The sequence below is a fragment of the Egretta garzetta genome, unplaced genomic scaffold (genome assembly GCF_000687185.1).
Source record: "Egretta garzetta isolate BGI_Z169 unplaced genomic scaffold, ASM68718v1 scaffold287, whole genome shotgun sequence".
Classification (NCBI taxonomy): Eukaryota; Metazoa; Chordata; class Aves; order Pelecaniformes; family Ardeidae; genus Egretta; species Egretta garzetta.
The window spans coordinates 3854578-3861126 of record NW_009260435.1 but is presented as its reverse complement, the minus strand read 5'-3'; positions in this window follow the sequence as shown (position 1 = coordinate 3861126).

The window sequence follows — 6549 nt, the reverse complement described above, 5'->3', positions numbered from 1 at the left end:
TGCGGGGCCGTCTTGACCCCGGGCTTTCGTGAAACCCTGCCGTTGTGCGGGGCTAGCTCGCCGCCGGGGATAGGGGGAGGTTGTACCGGAGCTCGGGGGTCTGCCGGGCCGCCGCTGCCTTCCTGGGCCGTCCCGGCCCTCCGTCTGCAGCCCGGCTCCGGCGGGCAGCTGGGAGTGGCGGGAGCGCGGGCACGGGGAGAGCGCGTTTCGTGTGGAGAACTGTGGCGGGAAGCGCCGCCGGGGTTGAGGCGGCCACGCATCGCGCTTCGCTTTCCACGCCATCACCTTTTGCCAAGGTGAGGCTAAAATAAGGCTGATCGCAAGATGAAGCGGGGTTCTGGCGGTCGCTGAGGAGTGCTGAGGTAGGGATTGCGGGACTTCGGCTAGCTTCTAAAAAAACGAACGTGACCTACACAGACCGTGGTCAAAGGGGTTCACCAGAGGTGCCCTTTCACAGAAAAGGGGAAAAATGCCTTTGCCAAACTATGGCTTTTCAGGTGCATATCAGTCTTGACTACCACAGATTTCACTACGCAGTTGTTAACACTTTTAAAATTAATATGTAATGCTTTAAAGATTTGAAGTGTCATAGTTTCCAATTTTTGCTCCGCTCACTTACTCAGGCAAGGTACAATTGTAGATTTGTGATGCATGTGCTTTGTGTTTGCAGCTGGTATGGAGGTGAATTTACAGAATATATCTTAATAATTGCAATGTCGCATATGGATCTGGCTGCACATAAAAAATGTCCCTCTTAAGAATTTTTAGTTTGGTCATGCATTATTTCTTTGGCTTCAAAAGAGTCAGTCTCATAATTCAATCAGGATGTAACTTTCAGAGTTGAAGGATGTAAAACAGCATGCAAAGCTAAAGTGTTTATAAAATTACACAAAGATTAAAGAAGTAAAATCAATGCTCTTTCAAAAAGTTATTCAGAAACAGCTATTTCAAAATATTGCTTTTACATTATCTGTGGTACATTGCTAAGAGTTTTGCAAAACATCTTGTAGCCATAACTGCAATATTTAGAAGCAGAAAGGAGATTAATGAAAAATAAAATTGACTTTTTTCAATATTAGCTCGAAACTGCAAAAATGGTTGTAAGTATGGTTTAAGGAAAGTAAATTGTATTGATGTCTTGGTTTTAATTCAACACACAAAAACTCAGTCTGTTATTGCTAAATGTGATTTAAAAGACTCTTTTACTTGGTCTTAGTATTTGGAAAAGTAGTGTTTTTCATCGTGGCTGAAGATACTACTATGTGAAATTATGTTACATTATATAGTATATATGACTGGAATTACTTGCAGTCAGGTTAAACCAAGTTTTGCCTTTTGGCACAAGCCAACAGTTTTGACTTCATTAAGAACTGATCATATATAGTGAGGATAAAATTTTCTTTTCACAATTTGTTTGCTCTAAAATAAAATGAAATTTGCTTTTGAGATGATGAAAAACATTATAGCTACCTATTATTAAAATACAGGGCAAACAGCGGTAATAACCTAAATCAGTGTATCATGTACATAGGGTTAAAATTATTTTAGAGGTATTGCTTTGCATGTGGTACAGTAATAATTTTAATGAGTAGAAGTGAATTATGGATGTGACTTTGTTTATATGATACTTTAAGAGTGCTTGAGAATTAATTTGGTATTTCCTTTGGTTAGTAGCCCAGAGGTGAGCTGACCTTTTATCCTGGGTAGCTATGATTTGACAAGACAAAATACATGCTGATTTAAAATACAGTCAATATATAAGTTTTGTTCTTTGCTCTGAATCTTAAACTAACAGGTGAGACTTAAATGCTCAAGTTGAATCAAGATTAACAACCACCTATAGCACTGCTGTGCCATGCTGCAGAGCTGTGGTAGTGTTTCCTTGGGAGTTCATAAACCCAAATGTTTTCCACTCGGTTTAACAGATCGGATCCTTCTCCCTGCCCAGTAGGGAGCTGCAAACCTTCCTGCTTTTATGGTTTTCTTGTGATTTTTCACTTAAAATACTTTATGCTTTCTTTAGAGATTCTTAGGAAGAAAAACATGAACACTGATGCGTGGAGAAACGTATTGATTTGTAAAAGAAACTGCTGAAGGAAGTACTTGCATAGTTTCACACTTTTCAGAATGGTAAAACCTGATTTTTTTGTATGATAGAAATCTACTCTGTGTCTGGTTTTGAGCAGAGTATCTGATTTCTAAACAGAGTATCTGATTTTCTGTGTGGATTGTATATTCCAATGTATCCAAGACTGGAATTGAGCTGTGTGAGCAAAATGCTACTGTGGCAGAAAGTAACGCCAGTGTGCAACTTCTGCAGCACCCAGGGCGTCACTGACAACTTGAGAAGCCCGAGGCCTGTGTTTTATTTGCATAAAGGTCTTATTTACATGATTTGTGTTTACTTCCGTGATGCATACCCTCTAAGACTATATGAATAAATGGTTCTACTTTTGAGACTCTACACACCTGTTCTTCCTTTCACTCCTTGTGCTATCTACACTTGTCTACATATTTTTTGTAGCTTGCATTCAGCATTCCTCAGTGCTGTCTTCACAGTCCATCTTCAGTCCTTACTGACAGGTTGACAGTCAGTGAAAATGATGCAATGGAGAGAGATGACAAAATCCTGGATCTGTTACAGAAAAAGTCCCCCTGGCTTCAGAGTGACCAGAATTTTTACCCTGAGGCAGCCTGACATGAGGCAGACTTTTCACATGCCCTGGCTGTTCTGTTTGGCAGGGAGCAGGATCACGGTTGTTCTGTCTGCTGAAGGCCAAGTGGAGAATGTTAGTGTCAATGAACTTGTGAGGAAATGCTATGCCATGCCACAGACCTCTAACATTAGCGCTGTAGGTGGCTGGTAATCAGGGGGCGACTGCTGGCAATAGCTTCGCCATAGAGTTCAGGAAGATGTTTGGCATATTGTGTGTATTTGCCACAGAATCTGTAGCACAGGTGTTCAGAAAGGAACAGTTTGTGTTCCAATTAGCTCTTCATCTAAAGACTGACCATTGATCAGTAGTTGATCATATCTATTTCTTGATTAGTTACAAACTACGTGTCAGTATATTATGCTGTTACTAATCAAACCTGTAAATGCATTCATTAATACGGGCCATGATTATCCCTTGATGCTAAGCTATTAGGGAATAGTTTAATCCTACTTTCTAATTATCAAGCCGGAAACTTTAATCTTTTAAATTTGTATGAATGTAAGAAATATCTTCCCTGCTTTCTGTGAGCAGCTCTTGTGCTTCTGTCCATAATGGTAAGTGCTAAGCAATATTGCAGTTTGAAATCCTTGACAGTTTCATGTCCACAATATGTCATTTTATTTTGCTACTGGGTGGCAGGAGATTGATGTGCTAGGAAAGAGAGAAGGCAAAAATCCTCCCAATAACTTGAAAGTCCTAGAGTAAACAAAAAATCGTAAAAGTTCTTGCAGCAGCTAGCAGCTGCCAGGCATGTATTAATACAGTGTATAGCATTGTATTTCTATCTGTTGCTTTTGTACTCTTAACCTTTGAAATCATAAGACAACCTCTGAATGAAAGAAAGCAAAACAAATTTGCAGAAAAACCACCAACAAGAAGTGGTCAAGAATAGCCACCTTTTCCATGCTTGTAGGTATAGTGATGGGCTTTGGCTTTATTTTTTAAACAGGGGAGGAAAAAGGTACTTGTAGGAAGTACAGAACATAACAGCTGGCTTTTCTGACTTTTGCTCAGTAAATTGAACAGGGTTAGTAATCCTGCTTTGACTTACAGACATTATAGTAAAGATGATTTTGATCTTTCTAAATGATTACTGTTAACTAAATGTTTGTTAGTGATTTGGATTCCTGGCAATTCCTAAAGCACAGAAGGAAAAGTAGGCAAAAAGATTGAAGACAATACAGAAAGTATGACACAATCCTTTTAAAGGGAGGGGGAAATCAGTACAGAAAGAATACTTCGATTTTATGTCATTTAATGTATTAATATAGTTTCTGCTTAATGAAGCAGTGGTAGAAGATTCTTTAAAATGTAAAGGGAGACTTAGAGAGAGATCTGTGTATTGAACGTTATCTTGTTCTACTTTTTCCTGTCTCCTTCAACATAAATATGATTTGCAGTTAGAAATGTCACCAGCTACCAAAATACTGTGATGTGACTAGATTTGTTTGGGGGAAAATGGTGAAGTTAAAGGAGGAAAAGTACTGATGCTCACTAGAATAGCTTAATTTGTAGGAAAGATGGAAAACTTTTTTTTTTTCCCCTCTCAGAATGTCAGATTTAAAACAGTAACAATTGCACTTCTAGGCTTCATAGTGCTTCCTTTGTTATAAGTTATGTAAAAAGCATTCCTTAAAAATCATAGTATCGTCTTAATAAAAAACACTCATGTGCTGAAGGCAGGTGTACTGTATATATTCATTCACCTTCCTGGTTTGTAGGCAAACTGTTAGTTGTATTGTAGTTTGTAGTAGTTAAGAGTTGTGGATAACAAGTCTGTATGTTATGATAGCACACCATTAAAGAATCTGATGTTAACTACCAAGTATGGCTATTTTGCCATGTTTATTGTCCTTAGTAGTGGTGGTTTTCATCATAGTGGTATATGATTGTAAATCTCTATTAGTAATATATATATTACTTCTGAATCTACATCTTAATGTTAGGCTTCTAAAAAGTGACCCTTTCCCTTCTCCCCGGGACCTCTTCTGAATATGCACTAAGTAGCTATCCAAAGAAAACGTGAAATCATTAACACTCGATTATATCAATTAGAAAATGCTTTGAACTACACTGTTTGAAGTATGAGGGCCAGTGTTGTACCTGCAATCCCAATGTGGTTCTTCAACACTTTAGATAGAGAAGTGCAGAGGAATACAGAGTTCAAAGAAAGTTTATTCTTTGGAGAAACATGGACTGTGATGTTCTCTCATTTAAAACCAGCCAAACAAAAATTTATGAAAAGATATGAGGTATAGCTCTAACACTAAATATTTCACTGATAATTCTTGTGAAAAGAGTATTGCTGCTAAATCATATTAAGATGCTACGAATTCTATTTCTTACTGTGTCATTATGGGATGAAAGAATGTAAAAAGAGATTTTACGAAATAATAACATTTTTGTAATTTATCTGAAGCATTTTAAAAGTCTGCCATTAGCAGCACTAGTGAAATTTTGAGTTGAGAATGATAACAAAATGAATAGACATATACATGTTTTGTCGTGCTGTACATGCACCTGACACACATGTGGTGCTTCCTCTTCTTTACTAAATAGCTCTTCCAAGCTACTTTAATGTAAGAAGTTTGTTAAATATTTAGGGGGGAAATGGTAGGACTGAATTTTTAAAGACAATTGTGTCCGAGGTCAAGTGTTTAATTAGAATTACTACTTACCATTTTGTCAAAAGTGTGCTCCAACTATTTCAAAGTTGAAAAAAATTGATAAACGAATCATTAGTCTGTTGTGCACATAAATGTGTGTCTCCTTTTTGCAGAATTCAAATTTCAGCCATGCAGGGTTTTCTCATGTGAGTTAGGTTTTTTGCTGAACAGGGAATCACACTGAGAGGGAGTGAGCAGAGGAAGAGTTTCAGGTGTAAATTATAAAGTAAACATTGTCACTGGGATTTATCACTAAACAATATCGAGAGCCTACCTTTGATTTAGACTGCAGAAGTTACTTGACCTCAACAAAAATAAAGCCACGCAAATAAAGGCATGCTTGCATTGCCCTTCAAAGACTACAAATCTTCGAAGCTTCTTTAGTACAGCAGGGGTGAGTGCTTCCATAATCTCTTACCATCTGATTTAGTATGAGGCTTGAACTCTGGGTTGTTTGTTTGCTAATCTAGCAAGTCATAGGTTTTAACCTCTTTCTGCTTTTCTCCAACCAGGATAGCCAGTCTGCTGCTTTAAGCCACTAACTGTATTTTACCTATTTTCCCCTCTTCTGTACCCTTTTTTTCTACTTGCTACCAGTTCTTCACTTTTTTTTTTAATTGCTGTTAATACCAGTAAGTAACTAAGAATTACACCCTTTATTATAATCTTAAAAGCATACAGACGCACGGAAAAGAGAAATTAAATTAGTGCAGTCAGTGTAACAAGTGAGCTGTGTGATCCTATTAAATACAATATAGGAAGGTAGAGGCGTGGGGTTTTTGATTTGGGTTTTTTGTTTTCTGACTCTTAATAGATTGTTATCATCTCCAGCCTCATGGAATTCTCCTTTGTATAAGCTGCTTTTTATAGGCCAGTATGACCCAGCTTATTAATAAACAGAATAAACTAGAAATGTGGAAAAGTTTGGATACTTCTGTGATAGAAAAAAAGGGGAAAATTAGTTGAGCTATGTTGTTAGTAAATATGGCATCTTAATAAATCAGTGATTATACTGTAGGTCTGAGCATAAAATGTGTGAAGAGTATTTTGTAAGAATATAACAGTGGTAAAGAGCATGGCCCCATTTGACATAGCCGAGAAGATACTGAGTTTTGAGAGAGGCTTAATCTGGAAACAGCATGTACCCTGAACATGCTGTATTGCTG